Here is a 17,583-nt window from a genome sequence, read left to right as displayed (position 1 = left end):
ACAATCCTCTTTGTGTTCCACTGTTTATGTGGAAATGCCCATTTTTATGTTAAGTTCAAAATAAAATAAAATTTTAAAATCTGAGCATGAAATGAGTTATTTTTCATTAACATTTATATAGAATGCAAATTTAAATAGAATTTGTTATAAAGAAAATTCTTTTTTTTCCCCTGTAAGGAAAGAATGTCTCCTTTGGTAGAAATGAAATTAATCTACAGACTGCTCACCAGTGTGTCTTTCGCCTTGTCTTTTGTTTACCTATGTTTAGTCAGTGTGCTTGGAAGGGTGTGTTATTAATAATAAAATTTGTTACTCCAAATTGAAGTAGCTTTGGGAAGGGATGGGCTGGTAAATGTTTAATAGCTGGCTCTCTGAGGAAAAATGGAATCATGATACGTGTTTAAATTTAACATACATTATCAACATATTTTACATCACTTTTTTCCCTTTTTTTTTTTTTTGAGGCAATTATAGTTAAATGACTTGTCCAGGGTCAGGTAGCTAGTAAATATCTGAGGCTGGATTTGAACTTAGATCCTCCTGACTCCAGGGACAGTACACTATCCACTCTGCCATCTAGCTGCCCCTTTCCATTTAGTTTTTTTTTTTAAGTCTAAACAATCAATAAAATAATAAATCAACCCCTGATTTTTAGCATTTGCCAATTTCTGAATTATAAATCTCACAATGAAAATTTAACAAGTAGCCCTCAAGTTTGTTCAAGTTGACTCCAGCACACCCCTGGATATGGAGATCTGGAAAACAGACAACAATCAGATTCTGCTCCAAATAGGACTTATATGTTGTTGATATTCTGGAGTCAAGAACAGAACTCTAGAATTCTAGCCTTTAATCTGAGCCAGTCCTAATCTTAGTCCTAATTCCTTAGTCCTAATCTCTAAGTCCCAACTTGACCAACCTCTGAATGCCTTCATCTCTCCCGTCCGTTAGGACCTCGGATCTCTTTGCCTTCTTCCAGTCCCAAGTCCTCAGTGTTGGATAAGGGGAGCACTCAGAAGTAGCCCATCTTTGTCTGTAGAACGGCAGATTAGCTTTCATCAGTCTGCTGGGTATTGACTCAAAAGGGGCAGCTACACCATGAATACACAGTCCAAACTGTATCTGAACCTCCAGGCAACCAACCCCACATGTGGTCATCTAGCCTTTGCGTGAAAACCTCCAAGGAGGAGGAAACTCCTGACTCCCAAGGTGGCCTTTTCACTTTCAGATAACTTTTTATTGTTACCAAGCTCTTCCTTTTAGATGATCTAAGCATAGGACTCTGCAAATTCCGTTCATTGTGCCTAGTTCTGACTTTAGGAGTTCAAGTAGAACAAGTTTAATCTTTTTTTCCCTCTGACAACCTTTCAAATATTTGATGACAGCCATCACATGCCCCTCAATTCTTCTCTTCCCCAGTCCTCTTAACTGATCCTCCATAGGTTATGATCACTTGATCTTTCTTTGGTCTGCTGGTTATATTTTCTCCCCCTATTACTTCTTAATTTACTTTGGGCCTAGAGTCAGGAAGGCCTGAGTTCAAATCTGGCCTCAGACATTTACTAGCTATGTGACCCTAGGCAAGTCACTTAAATCTGTCTCAGTTTCCTCATTTGTAAAATGAGCTAGAGAAGGAAACGGCAAGTTTCCTTTGAGTGTCTTTGCCAAGAAAATCCCAAATGGAGTCATGAAGAGTATGACATGGGGTCAGTGAGGTGGCGCAGTGGATAAATCTCCAGCCTTGGAGGACCTGAATTCAAATCTGGCCTCAGACACTTGACACTTACTAGCTATGCGACCCTGGGCAAGTCATTTAACCCTGATTGCCTCAACAAAAAAGAAAGAGTCCAACATGACTGAAAAATGACTCAATAACAATATACTGTATATTGATTAATGTGTTGTCCTCGCCACCTTCCATCCCTAGAATACAAGATCCTTGAGGTTGGGGAATAGTTGAAGCTTTCTTTTTATCTTTGTATTCCCAGTGGCTTGTGTTGGCATGCATGGCACACCCAGCCTATTCTCTAAACACACCCATGGTACCTTGCATAAAGCAGGAAATGAATAAAAACCTGTTGAATGAATGACTGGCCTCCAGGTCATTCCTTGAAGAAGAATCGCTTTGAAGAGGAGTCTTTCTGGTTGCCTTTCTCAGAGTTCTCCAGTTTATCAATTTCCTTCTTAAAATATGTCACCCACACGTGAACAGCAAACTCCAGAAGTGGTCCAAGCAAGGACAAACCAACCATTTTCAAAATGTGGCTAGTATGGAATAGGAATACTGTAAGAGATACTAACATGAACACATAGCATGCATAAGAATTGAAATCATTGTTATCTCTCACAAACAAAAGGTCTCAACGAAGCCTCTAGGAAACTGTGAAAGCTTACACTTTTGGGAAAACTTTCACACCCCTCAGAACTTTCTGTTTTTTTTTTTTTAAATTATTATCATTCCATCCAAAAGTGCTAGCAGAATAGCTGTTCTTTTAGGAAGCAGGAGACTTTGTAAATTGCCTGGGGAGAATAACTGATCTCTCTGAATCACCAGTATGTTACAGAAGACAACAGCTTACAGTCACATCCCTTTGCATACTCATTTGACCCAAACCTCTGAGGCATTTCAGGTTTAGCTACTGCAAATAGAAAAACATAACAAGGTCCACAGATCAGTTAAACACTACCATTTCTCACTCTGCTGATCTGCAAAGCCATGTAATTTACACAAAAACCCCTGCAGTGTCACCTCATTTAAAAAAAAAAAACTTTAGCAAGCTGAAATCTTGAAGGACACTTTACTGGATTAAATAAATGCATATATTAAATATAGTATATAACAGACTATACATTTATGTATCACACTATAAATTTACTATACTAGTATATACTGTACTTTATATTTACATATATAGCATATGCATATATGATATAACTACCAAACAACTATGTATGACTTTTATAATAATTTGATTTCATTTAATTGCTGGTTCATAGAATTCAGTAATATGAACAACTATTACTAGGGTGACAGAAAGGAAGGTAGATGAATGATAGATATAGGAAGACAATGAGTCTCCTGTCTCTGATGTTAATTAGTAAGTCCACTCTATATATTCCATCTGTTCACAAACTATGACCCCAACATGCATGCTGCTTGGAAAAAAGAGACCAAAATATATAACTACATAATAATTGTCAAGGTTCAGGAATACTTTTTGAATTTTGGTACAAGAATCCAACCTTAGTATAAAGTTCATTTATCTCTGAAACTAACTTTTTTATAAAGAGGGAACATATGACATCATTAACAGTGGATATGTTTCTATTATTTTTTAAAGTACTATCTTTCATCCAAATTAAACATTAGTTGTTTACAGGCAAGGCAATTTCAGGCAACTACTGACTTGTTTATTTAGATAGTCAAAATGTGTACATTACTGTCCTTGCCCAAAATCATGAGGAGTATTCAGAGTAAGATTGGCTCATGGATTGAGTATTTTAAAACTCAAAAATATTCTTGATATTTTCAATAATAATCAGAATTTACTGTAGCCATTGCAATAAAAGCATCTTGACTTACACTAGTAGGTATAGTCTGGGTTTCGAGAATACCTGATATAATCACAGGATGAAGGTTTCTGGGAAAGTCCCATGTAGAGATAACACCTACTTTGTAGTAACTTTCACTTAGTTAAAGCTCTAATATCCTCACTCCCTAAAGACAGAGAGAGTATCAGAGGTTTGTAAACACGCTTTTATTTTTAAAAAAAAGTGACAGGAATTGGCCAAGGGAAAAGGAAAAGTAGAGATGATAAAATATGCAACATGGAAAACATTTTTAGTAAGTAATCATAAAAAGACTTTTACTGTTGCTATTAGTAAACCAAAAGTATCTATGTAGTATATTGATTATGGAGCATTTATCTATAACTTGTCTGTGATTGAAAAATAATAATAATGACAACAGACTAAATGGACTGGCTATTTCACACTCCAAAGCAGAATGGAAAAGGTTGTGTGAGGCAGGCAGGGGTGAGTGTCATGCTTCTTTAAGAGGTCTTCCACTGGACCTGAAGGCTAGGCCTAATTGGACAAGCTTGCAGCTGAGCCACATTTGGGTGGCTCTCTCAACCCTTATGATTAAGTGGAAAAAAGCCAGCTGGGTTTCCAGGATGTCGGTGTAGAAGAAGCTGCCTCAGCTGGGAGGAATCGAGCTGATGATCTACAGTGCTGGGGAAAACCTGCAGTGACCCTCTATATCTTTGGCCCATGAGGGGAAGTTATCAGGAAGGGAGGAGACTTCTGACTCTTGTCCCTCAGAGAAAGGGTGATTCTTTGACTTTAAATCCGTCCCTTCCTTGACACTTTCATTGCTCCCACCTAGTTTGATGTTTGATACCTAGTTAATGAAGCCCAGCTTCATTAACACTCACTTATTAGAATAGCCTCCCAATCAACAAGTATTTATTAAGTGCCTACTATGTGCCAAGCACTGTACTAAGCAAGGAAGTATAAAGGCAAAAATGGAATAATCCCTGCCCTCAAGGAGTAGGAATTCTGGGACCTACGGCTAATTCATTTGACTAAATGTACAGAGTGGCACAGTGGATAGAGTGCTGGGCCTGGAGTTAGGAAGACTCATCTTCTCGAGTTCAAATCTGGCCTCAGTCATTTACTAGCTATGTGACCCTGGGTAAGTCACTTCACTCTGTTTGCCTCAGTTTCCTCATCTGTAAAGTGAGCTGGAGAAGGAAATGGAAAATCACTCCAGTATCTTTGCCAAGAAAACCCCAAATGGGGTCACAAAGAGTGGGACATGACTGAAAAACAACTGAACCATAAACAGGCAAAGAGAGACTCTGTGACAACCTAAGGTTGTTGATGGAGAGGTTGGTCAGTTCATGCCACCATTACCACTTAGTACAACAGGCTAAGGGGCATATTGTGGGCAGTGAAGTCAGGCTTCCACAAGAGATTCTTGATGGAAACCTGAGGTGGGGGTAGCATGAGGACTAGTGAAAGAGTAGGAGGAAGTAACCAAGTGATTGGCTAAGGACTATGAGGTCTGCTATAGAAAGGAAGTACTGCTCCCCTCCCATGTCTGTACCCTGGGGCAAAGCCCCAGTCAACTCACTAGTAACTTTGTATCTCTCCTTGTTCCAAAATGGAAGCTGTTAATAATATGATATGGTAATGTAATAATAATGGTAACATAATAACAATATAGTATGGTAATGGAGGCTGAAAAAGGAACTCCAGTGGGCTCATTTTGAAATCAATCTTAAAAGTAGAAGTGGCTAGCCATCTTGATCTCATCTTAAATTCTAAGAGACATGAATTTTCAAACAAAATTGATGTTCGAATGGCCATTCTAGGCTTTACAACAGTCAACTCTTACTTCAAGTATAGTGGGGTCAATCCCCACTGTAACTTCGTAAACCTGAGAGAAAATGAATCAAAGAAGACTCTAAGTTTTCATTGCTAAGAGACAAAAGACTGTATTTCTTTTCTTTTTTTAATATAATATTTTATTTTTACCCCAGTTACATGTTAAAACAGTTTAAAATATTTTTTAAAAAAGTTTTGAGTTCTAAATTCTATCCTTTCCTCCTCTCCCCCCCACCCCGAGATGGTAAGCAATCTGATACAGTTTATACATGTACAATTACATAAAACATTTCCATATTAGTCATTTTGTACAAGAAGACTCAAATTTTAAAAAAAAGGAATGAGAGAGAAAGAAAGAAAGTGAAAAATAGTGAGCTTCAGTCTGCCTTCAGTATCAGTTCTTTCTCTGGAGTATTTCTCTGGCTGTATTTCTTATCACTTTTGTAATAGGCAAGGTTTTTGATCAAACCTGCTCTTCCTCCTGACTTCCTTATTTCTGATGACCATAGTCATCCAGATTTAAAACCTTGTCATTTTCACACTTCCCTCCCTCCCAGCTTCCACCTTTATTCAATTACTTAGTGCAATAATAACTTCATCCTTACCCATCCTAATCCCATCTTCTTCTTCTGAGAGAATTCTCTGGCAGTATGAAGGAACTCCTTCTCTTCCACTCTTGCCTGGTCACATCTTTTTGTAGCGGAGCCAGGATTCAGTCCCAGATCTTATTCAAAATCCACCATTCATTCCATTGCCAAATTGCTCTTCTCCTTGACTGAATGAACTAAATAGCAAAAGAGAACTGAAATGAGGAAGAGGGTGTTGAAAATAGAGGAGCCCATGGGAAAAGGATTGGGAGTACACTGGAGTCATAATTTTGCCAGCCATGTTTTAAAGAACCATAGATGAAAAGTGCTTCCTAAATACAAAAATATTACTAATCAGCTTCTGATTTAATTTAGTTTAATTGTAGTGATTTTAACCGATGCAAATCTAGTTGTAATAGTATCAAGTACATAATGTTTCATGTAAAATAATAACAATAAAAAAATTGAAGGACTGAGTCAACTAGAAGACCTATTAGGTCCTTTCCAAATCTAAAACTGTGATCCTCTTATTTGTATAACTACATATTATATATTTGTGTGGATATGTATGTGTGTATACATACATGTGCAAACACACATGGAGTGCCCCCTTCTAGTACCCTACCAGGTTAACACAGAATGGACACAGAACAATTTTAACCTGTTGTCTCTTGTGTTCTTTTTCATATTGTATGATGGCCAACAGATAACAATCACTTCTCCTAAACTCATACAGACAGCTAGGTGGTATAGTGGGTAAAGCACTGTGCCTAGAGATTCTGAGAAGAGCTGAGTTCAAATGCAGCCTCAGACACTTAATAGCTTTGTGACCCTGAGCAAATCATTTAACCTTGCCCTGGTTTCCTCAACTGTAAAATGGGGATAATAACAGCACCTACTTATTAAGGTTGTTGTGAGGATCAAATGAGGTAATATTTGTAAATTGCTTAGCATGGTGCCTGGCGTTACATAAAAAGTGCTATATGGATGCTTATTCCCTTCCTCTCACAAAACTTTATAAGTAGAAGAGACCTAATCTAGTCCACTCATTTTTCTTGTCTAGATGAAGAACCAAAGCACAAAGAAGTTATGAACTTCTGAAAGTCATATGGTTACTTAGAGGCAAAGCTAAAGCATGAACTTCCCTGTTTCTGCTCTAAAGCCTTTCGTCTCTCATTGCTGTGCCTTCATTCAATCGTCTGCGTGCGCACGCGCGCACACACACACACGCACACTTTTTTTTTCCTGAAAAAGAAATGCTGAAAATTCAATCGTCAACTCAATTTGGTTGTGAGAAAAGCACTTTGTAAACCTTACAATGTTATATAAATATTAGCTATTATTTCTCTCTCTGAGTTCCGCATAAAATAATGTTGATACTCTAAAAATGATTTCTAAGATCTCTTCCAATTCTCAACAAACTGGGATTTGATGAGCCTGTATCTGGCATGCGGGAGCACACATTTGTTCTTTCACTAGCTTGTACTGCCCTCTTCTGGCCGGTTTCTGAGAGGCACGAATAGGTATCCATACCAAACCTACACTTTGAAAGTGACAAGGGATGTATTATGTATCTCCAGCAGCAAGTGATACACTGATAAATGGAGAAACAATATTGATATATTCTAGATAACAATCTTCCTTTGATTTTTTTTGTGCTTTTTTTTAATGTGGTTCATAATTACACAGGAATTCCTCTGTTATGCCTCCCTCTGTATGTGGAATACTGCTAGCAGCCATATCTTCTCTGTTATGCTCTTGTTTATTGCTACAGTGCCAAACACAAAGCCCTTTGGGAGGGTGATAGAACCATTTTGAGTCTGATTCTTAATAAGTCTTGATTCAAGATGTAAATTAGCCACTGAGTATAAATCTTATGTATTTGTTTGTTTAGGATCTGTGATTTCACTGGCATAAGAAACTTTTGGGAAAGAAACTCCTTCTATCAATGCATAACTTCATTTGTTTTGCAATTTATAGTCTTGCAAAGTTGCCTAGAGCAATGACAGGTTAAGTGATTTGTCCAAGGCCACAGCGCCAATATGTACCAGGAATGGGACTAATAGCACCACTACTGCCACTACTATCACCAGCAATAGCTAACAGAGCACTCTACCTATATTATCTCATTTGATTCTTATATCAGCACTGGGAGGTAGGTGCTCTTATTATTTCTATTTTACAGATGAGGAAACTGAGGCAAAGAGAAGTTAAGTTACTTGCCAAGGGCCCTACAGCTAAAAAGTCTGAGGCATGATTCAAACTCAGGTCTTCTTAATTAAGTGCAGCTCTCTATGTACCTCATTACCTAGCTGCTTTATATCACACAGCAGCTTAACCATGAATTGGGAGCTTTAAAAAGAGGGTGTATTATTAAGTCCTCGATATGAGCTAAACTTGAAGAAAATCTAGGCAAGTCTAAAGTCACAAGAAACTATTACACAGTAGCCTGCAAACTCAAAATGAGTCAACAAAATGATATGACAGTTAAATAAACAAATAGACAAATAAATGAATGAGTAAATAAATGAATGAATGAACAGATAAATGAACAAATAAGCTAATAGGATCATATCTTAGGCCAAATTTATAGGAGCATAGTATTTATAAGAAGGCTACAATCTGGACTCTTCATCATGCCCCAGAGATCTTGCAAAATCATTTCAGCCCTGAAATTCACACCTCAGAAGAACTTTACACTCTGTCTTCTTCTGATTATCTGCCTTCTCCCAAAATCTTCTTTTAAAGAGGGTACCCAGACCACCCATCTCTTCACTTCTTGCCAGTCTACAATTTAGACTTCTTCCATCATGCTCCCATACCTGGTATCATCCTGATCTATATCTGGCCACTAGACCCAGATGGCTCTGGAGGAGTAAGTGAGGCTGGTGATCTTGCACAGCCCTCCCTCACTTCAATCCATTTGCAAGTCATGACATCACCTGATGTCATGTTTCTCAAAGAGAACAACAACAATACCTGGTATCTTCCCTTCCCCCATCCCTTTTCAATCCCTTTAATCTTCTTTTCATGTGTTGTCTTTCTCCATCAGAATGGAAGTTCCTTGAGGGCAGTGACTATCTTTCTTTTTGCTTGTATTTGTATTCCCAGCCCTTAGCACAATTTTTGGCCCAAAATAAGCACTTCAGAATGCTTGTTAACTTGACTTAGGGAGTTGGTAGTCAGGTTTTCTGCTCAGGTCAAACCCCATCTGGAATACTGTGTTCAATTATGGGTTCCATATTCTAGGAAAGAGGTCGACAAGTTGGGAACACATCCAAAGAAGTCTGAACAGGATGGTGAAGGAATTAGAAATCAGCTCTTGCTGGGATTGGAACAGATTGAAGGAACTGGGAGTTGTTATTTCATTGAGAGAAGAAATTGATTAAGGAGAATATGATAGCTGTGCTCAGGTGTTGGATAGCTATCACATACTTATTTTCATTCTACTTGGACCCAGAAGGCATGAAGTATCACTTTAATAGGGTGGAGTTGGGGAATTGAGGAAACTATAAGATTTAATATCATACAGCAGCTTAACCATGAATTGGGAACTTTAAAAAGAGGGTGTATTATTAAATCCTTGATGTGACCTAAACTTGAAGAAAATCTAGGCAAGTCTCAAGTCACAAGAAACTATTACACAGTAGCCTGCAAACTCAAAATGAGTTTGGAATAAGGAAGGAAATTACAGAGAGGCAGCTTGGAAGTGAGTCAGATGAAAGCAAAAAGAATGGCCTCAGAAAGTACTGGGCTCCCCCACAGCTAGAAGTCTTCAAGTGAAGACTGGATAGTTATTTACTGGGATATTGATGATGGATACTTGTTCAGGTATGGGTTAAATGACCTGGCCTCCCAAGTAGCCTGCAGCATTATGGAGGACACTCTGGCATGTGAACAAGCAGGGCAGATAGTCACCCTACTTTCTGGAGATCTGTTCAGTGGTAACCCTTGCCCACGGGAAAAAGACTGAATTAATAAGTACTTGAGATTCTAAACAGGTAAGAAGTTCCTCTTTTCAGCTCAATAATTCTGTGATTGCTGAATGTTATCCTGTTGTCCTTAGCCAGTTATCAATCAATCAGCAAGCATCTATTAAGTGTTTACTATATGCCAGGCACAGTGTTGAGTGCTGGGGATACAAAGAAAAGCAAAAATCACAGAAATAGAATCTTCCCTCAAGTAGCTTATAAATGAGTAATAGCCAATTCAGATTCAGCTACATGACTGGATTTTCACTGGAAAAGTAGAGTGTGTATAATGAGTTAAATACAACAGCAACCTACTTTCACTTAAATTATATAATTGCTGGAAATCTGTTTAATGAAGACCTGGATCTAGGATCATAGATGTCAGACTTGAAAGGAGAGTAAAGGTAATCTAGTCCAACCCCCTTATTTGACAAATGAGAAAATTGAGGCAAATTCTGATAGTTGAGGCAGTTTCAGAGGGTGAAGACAATAAGTTGGACAAATGTATACCAAGTATACATGGTTCAAGGCACCAAGGAAAGGAAATCTTATAGTTTCCTCAATTCCCCAACCCCACCCTATTAAAGTGATACTTCATTTATTTATCCATTCATTAAGTTTTCATTCATTCATTCATTCAATAAATATTTAGAGGACTTGTTCTGGATGATGCCAGGCTGGGGATATAGGATATCCCACAAGCAAATAAAATGAGCCGATCTGGAGCATTTCCACTTCTGATTTTTTTCTCCTCTGTGGTGAAGTTCTTAAACTCTGTGTGTGTGTGTGTGTGTGTGTGTGTGTGTGTGTGTGTGTGTGTGATGGACCCCTTTGGCAATCTGGTGAAGCCTCTGGACTTCTCAGAATAATGCTTTTAAATGCATAGAATAAAATATATAGGATTACAAAGGAAATCAATTATTTTGAAATACATCTATCAAATTATTAAAAAAAAAAAAACACGTTCCTGGACCCCATGTTAAGAACCTTTCCTTTAAACTAGTTACATCTGACATTTCTACAGCACTTTAAGATTTCAGAAGTCTTTACACACATGACTTCATTTGAGCCTTGCAACAACCCTGTAAGGTAGTTTGATAGGCTTAATTATCCCCATTTTACAGATAAGGAAACTGAGTATCTCAAAGAGATATTATAACTAACACACTGATGTCACACAACTATAAGCCAATAAGATTGTATCTTGCAATCTGGACTCCTTCATCATGCCCCTGGGAACTTACAGAATCATGTCAGGAGTCAGGATTAAAATTTAACTCCAAGTAGATCATTCTTTCCACAGTGCTAAGCCACCTTTCCTGGTGATAGAGATAAAAACATCTCATTCACATAGTGTTTTATGGTTTATAAGACACTTTCTTAAAATAAGTCTTTAAAGGGGAAGAGGGAATAAATAGTTCAGACATTATTGTTCCCATTTCACAGATAGGGAATCTGAGGCTCAGAGGTTTAAGTGAGTTACATAGCTAATGTCTTAGCCAGGGTTCACACTTTGATCTTCTGATGCCAAATCTGTTGCTCTTTCCGCTATAATACACAGGTCAAATTCTGTAACAAACAATTTCACTGTTTCCATAACCATTATATTAGAATTCCATAGCATACAAAATGCTTCTTTTTTTTATTTTTATTTTTTGGCTAGTGACTTGCCCAAGGTCACACAGCTAGTAAGTGTTATGTGTCTGAGCCAGATTTGAACTCAGGTCCTCCTGAATCCAGGGCTGGTGCTCTATCCACTGCACCACCTAGCTGCCCCCAAAATACTTCTTTTTAAAAGGTGATTTACCTTAAGTGTGATCAGTGCCTTGCACACAGTAGGTAATTCATAATCCTCATCTCTCCTCTCTATTTGGGTACTAGTAACTGATTGGTTAACTTATTAGGAAATGTACTATAGTGGAAAGAGTGCTGCATTTGGAGTCAGGGGTTCAAATCTGGAGTCTGCCACTTAAGACTTATTTGATGTAAAAAAGTCATCTAACCTCTCAGACTTCAGTTTCCTCAGCTATAAAGTAAGGCACATTTAAGGCCCCTTCTAGCCCTAAAGCCACGATCTTTGGAAGTGTCTAACGAACATCAGTTATGCTTTTCAATGTATGGGCTAGTTAAGATGCTGAAGAGCATCGCTAACACAGAGGTATTGAGGATGTTTTGCTTTGTTACACTCCCTTTATCTTTGCAAGTCTACCATAGCTGTGACATCTCCAAACAGAACAAAGCAATTAAGACTTTACACACCTCTGATGCTAAGCTACAGTCAAGCTAAGGGCATCACGGGCTTGGTCCCAAATTGAGAATTTTAAATCAACCTTTCTTTAATTTAAGATGCTTGAGTTCTTTGCTCTTTAATCTCATTGACTTGGTAGAAGGAGGGAAGGTGTAGGTATACTGATGCCAAATGCAGTGAGAACTGGTGACTAGGTTAAATAGATGAATATGTAGGTGTAAGTCAGGGGTGGAGAACCTGCAGCCTCGAGGCCACATGTGGCCCTCTAGGTCCTCAAGTGCAGACCTTTGACTGAATCCAAACTTCACTGGACAAATAATAATAGAATTTGTTATTACTTAATAAAAGGATTTGTTCTGTGAAGTTTGGATTCAGTCAAAAGGCTGCACTTGAGGACCTAGAGGGCCACATGTGGCCTCGAGGCCGCAGGTAGCCCACCCTCTGTATAAGTTAAATCCAAAACTCTGGGGTCTAGCGTAGTAGTAGATTCTACACTTGTTGACTGTGCAGGGAGCATAAGTACCTTTGACAATCCAAAGTCCCTCTTCCAGTGCAAAGAGCCAGCATGTGAAGGTTCAGCACGGGTTGGCTAGGATGAACTTTGGCTCATAATTCTTCCATGCTTCGAAGAAGCTGAGATTTCACTCCTGTGACTACTTTCTCTATGGGTTCACATTGTAACCCAATGAATCACAGAATTTGAAAGTTGGAAGAGACTTCAGTGGCCATCTAGTAATGGAGTTTCATGCATGAAAACAATCCCCACTATAATATATCCAATAAATGTTTGCCTAGTGTCTGCTTGAAACCCTTCAAGGAGCAAGGAGCCACCACTTTCTCAAACCTGTTCATTTCCTTTTTAGGGAGCTCTATTAGGAAGTCTTTTCCTGACATCAGGACTAAACTTCTACTCAATGCTTCTGGTTTTCCCCTAGGGACAAATAAGGCTCATCTTAGAGAGTATTTGCAATATTTGGAGACAATTATCATGTCACCCCACGACTTCTCCAGCCTAAAGGGCCTTAGTTCCTTCAACCAATCTTCACATCATACTAGCTCAAGGTCCTTCGCTATTCTCGTTACTCTCCCCCTGGACACTTTCCAATTTATCAGGGTCCCTAAACCTTGGTGCCCAGAACTGAACACTATACCCCAGATAAAGTCTGATGAGGACAGAGCCCAATAAAACTATCACCTCCTGATTTTTGGAAGTTACGCCCCTTTCAATGAAGCCCAAGACTGTCCTAGTTTTTGAAGTTGCATTTATAATCTACTAAAACCCCCAAATCTTTGTCAGAGCAAATGCCATCTAACCATGCCTCCCCCTCATCATATAGCTCATGAGGTTAATTTTTTGTGCCTAAGTGCAAGACTTTAAAGTTTTATCCTGATTGAATTTCATCTTACTGGATTCAGCCTAATTTTCTAGCACAGCAACATTTTTTTTGAATCTCATTGTCATCCAGTGAGTTACCTATCTATCAGCTTCACTCCACTTTTAAATTTGATGCATATACTTATATCTATGATTCTTATTTAATTCATTGATTAAAATGTTAAAGAGCACAAGGCCAAGTGCAGACCCCTATAGTACTCCATTGGAAACCACCTACCATAGTGACATTTGACCATTAACAACAATTCTTTGGGTCCAGCCATCTAACTAGTTGTGAATCTAAGTGAATATATTATCATCCAATCTGTATCTTTCCATTTTCTACATAAGAACAGTATGAGATTTTATCAACAGGCTTGCCAAAATCTAGGTAGACTATATCCATGACATTCCCCTCCTCTACAAGTTTAGTAATCCTGTCAAAAAAGGAAATAAGGTTAGTCTGGCACAACCTGTTCTTAATGAAGATATGCTGGTTCTTTATAACTACTACTTACCTTTCTAGATGTTTCCCAGCCATTTCTTTAATGATCCATTCTAGAAATTTTCCAGAAATTAAAATCAAGCTTACTAGACTATAGTTTGTAGACTGTTCTCTTTCCTATCTTGAAAATTGGGGATTAGTCCTCTAATTTTGTGGTGCCTTTTCTGTTTTTCATAATCTTTCAGAAATAACTGATGATGGCTTAGTAATCACATCGGCCAATTCTTTCAGGTTCAGAGAATATAGTTGATCTGCGTCAGGTGACCTGATTTCATTAAAGCCAGCTAGATGTAGTCTTATAATCTCCTTTCTGAACTTGGGCATTAGCTCCCTATTAGTCATTTTTGTTCTATCATTTCCAATGCAAAGGTCATTCTCTTTGGAAGGGAAAACAGAAACAAAATCAGAATCAAACAATTCCGTCACATGTCTGTTGTCAATTATCATTGTCCCACCCATCCCAAGAAAAGATTCTATCCTTTTTTGGATCCTCCTTTGCTCTCCCAATACAGCTGAGGACTCTTATTGTTCTGTCTCACTTGCTAGACTCAATTTATTTTGAGCTTTATACTAGCTGATACTATTTTTAAAGGTCTACATTCTTATATTAATCCTGTTACCTGACTTTGTTTCCATCTTCTGTACCTGACTTTTTAAAAATATAGGTTAATTGATGAGTTCCTTGTACATCTATTTTGGTATCCTCAGACAAATCCCATTTTTTCCTCCTCATTGGAACTGTTTCCCTTTGTGTCTTCAGAATTTCATTCTTAATCATCTCCTATCCCTCCTAGGCTCACTTCCTTGGAGACATTTCAGTCAATGGGATCACACCTCTTTTTCCCTGAAACTTTAAGAATCTACTTTCCTAAAATCTAGGGTGTGTGTCAGACTGTACCCAGATTTCTTTTCCTCTATCAGTAACTCTAGTATAGAGCAGTCACTTCCTCGCAGGGTTCTCATCATTTCCACCCCAGTAACCAGTTCCTCTTTGTTAGTGAGTATCAGATCTAAAACTGAATTTCCCGTTGTTGGTTCCTCTATGTTTTGAAGGATGAAATTTTCACCAAGACAAGTTAAGAAGTTATTAGTTGCTCTGTTTTTAGCAGAGATAGGCACACACAGAGAGAGACAGAGAGACAGAGACAAAGACAAGAGACAGAGACAGAGACAGAGAGGGAGCTCTCATCCAACCCACCCAACATCTTATCCTGGGCAATTCTGCTTAATGTCTTTCCACAAATTCTCCACAAAGGATCTACACAATGAGGTAGAAACCTTTATTCCTTTTGCTCTCTCAGAAGTACCAGGGTAATGCTCAGGATATCTTTCTATAGTTTCTAATTTTTGTTTCCCAATCAATTCATCTTTTTTGTTTTTCAGTCGTACATGTCCTTGACAATGTAATTAATAATGCAAGTCATGAGTAGGTCCTCCTTGTGTCAGGTTTCCAGGTATCTAAACTCCGTATGAGGGTGTGTCATGGTATCTTTGGAAATAACATTGTCAAAGAACCCTTAGGAACTAATTCAATAGAAATTCACTCTATTGCAATATAAGCTCACACACCCCTCCTGCTTGACTTTGATCCTACACTTTTCTGTGCTTAACAGTTTATCTCTTATCAAGACCTTGGGAAGTACATGCTATTAAAAGTACTTTACACATAGTAAAATATTCCCCAGGGAACAGTGATTTGATCCATAGAGGCACTCCCTTTACCTGCCGAGGTCCCAAGTCCTCTATGAGTGTGGTCAAACCAACTTTACACCTGGCAGCCAATCCTCTGATGATGTCTTCCTCAACAATAGAAAAGGTATTGGGTTTGGAGTCAGAAAAGCTAGGTTCTAATCCCACCTAAGACACTTAATAGCTGTGTGACTTAACCTCTCTGTAGCTCAGTTTCCTCATCATTAAAATAAGAGGGTCAGACTCTCAAATTCCTAGGGTCTTTTCTGATTCTAAAGATATAATTCTATGATCCTATGACTCAGTTTCTATAAATTAATGAGACTGGATCAGATGTCCTCTAAGATACTTTCTAGTTCTCAGTCTATGATCCTATAAATAGCACTGATGGTGCTCAGAAAACAGGCATTCAGGGGCAGCTAGGTGGCACAGTGGATAGAGCACTGGCCCTGGATTCAGGAAGACTTGAGTTCAAATCTGGTCTCAGACACATAACACTTACTATCTATGTGACCCTGGGCAAGTCACTTTAACCCCACTGCCAAGCCAAAAAAAAAAAAAGAAAGAAAAGGAAAAAAAAAGAAAACAGTCATGTAGGCCTTTTCTAGTTAATGTAACAGGCATCATTGTATTTAGATTTCATTTCTGAATTCAAAACACAAAGAGCATAAAAGAATGCTTCTCTGTTAAGTTTTACAGGCAAAAATTTTAAGAACAGACATTACTACACAATTGAATTTTTTGGTTTTAAGCAGCTGGGATACCCCAGGCTATGGCATAATCCAAACACTGATTTCTTAAAAAAAAATTACATTCCAAGCACAGTGAACACAAAAATCCCCACAGGAGAAAAATTAGACTGTAATGTTCTCTGGTCCATTTTTATCTTGTAGTATAAATCAAAACATATTATGAAGTTTAAGCTTGCTAGTTCAGTAGTCAGTCAGTCAAACAATAAATATTTATTAAGTATGCTAGACCCTTGCTAAGTACTGGGAATATAAACAGGCCTTGCTCCCAAAGAGCTCACAGATTAATAAGGAAGCACACACATAAACAACTACGTACAAACAAACAATATACAAGATAAATGTGAAATAATCAATAGAGGGAAGTCACTTTGGGGATATATACATTAACTCCTGGTTTTGGCAAAAATATAAATAGAAAATAAATGTAAATAAAAAATCAATAGAAACACAAGTAGAAAACAGAGAGCAAATGATGCCTCTCATAGCAAAATTTTCCTTGTCCTCAGTGGTAAACTAGAAATGAGGTCATCTGTTGCCTGTTGCAGCTCTGGGAGTGAACTATGGGGGTAAAATCAGTCATTGGCCACACCCATTTGCTAGGCTGGTGGCTCCTCAGGGAGATTTCTTTTTCCTAAATTATGTTTTCTTTCAGGAGGTAACAGGTAGCATCTTTGTTTTTCTATTTTATCCACTGGTTCTAAAAGGTTTGAACAGTCTTCTTTTGTGATCTCTTGATATATGATGTCTAGGCTCTTATTTTAGTCCTGGTTTTCATGTTGTTGAACGATTCTTAAATTTTGTCTTCTTGATTTGTTTTCCAGATCAGTTGATTTTTGTTATGAGATACCTGCTAGTTTCTTCTCCTCCTCCTCCCTTCTCCTTCTCCTTCTTCTTCTTTTCTTCTTCTTCTTCTCCTTCTTTTCTTCTTCTTCTTCATATTCTTCTTCTTCATCATCATCATCTTCTTCTTCTTTCTTCTTCTCTCTTAACTTCGTTTTGATATTTCCTGTTGTCTTATTGACTTTTCTTTGCCTTGTTCTAGCTTTTAGGGAATTTGTTGCTGCG

The 17,583-nt window shown here is 38.1% G+C and overlaps 1 long non-coding RNA gene across 1 annotated transcript; it reads right to left on the bottom strand.

Moving 5' to 3' along the window:
• Positions 1-925: 925 nt before the first annotated feature.
• On the bottom strand, positions 926-6,131 carry LOC114034920. Its single transcript, XR_003568157.1, has 3 exons — positions 5,997-6,131; positions 2,076-2,265; positions 926-1,033 (listed from the first exon to the last, which is right to left on the bottom strand). It is a non-coding gene; the product is annotated as an uncharacterized LOC114034920 (long non-coding RNA).
• Positions 6,132-17,583: the final 11,452 nt, after the last annotated feature.

The sequence above is a fragment of the Vombatus ursinus genome, unplaced genomic scaffold (genome assembly GCF_900497805.2).
Source record: "Vombatus ursinus unplaced genomic scaffold, bare-nosed wombat genome assembly UNPS02009132.1, whole genome shotgun sequence".
In the NCBI taxonomy this organism is placed as follows: Eukaryota; Metazoa; Chordata; class Mammalia; order Diprotodontia; family Vombatidae; genus Vombatus; species Vombatus ursinus.
This window is presented reverse-complemented; position numbering and strand designations above follow the sequence as displayed.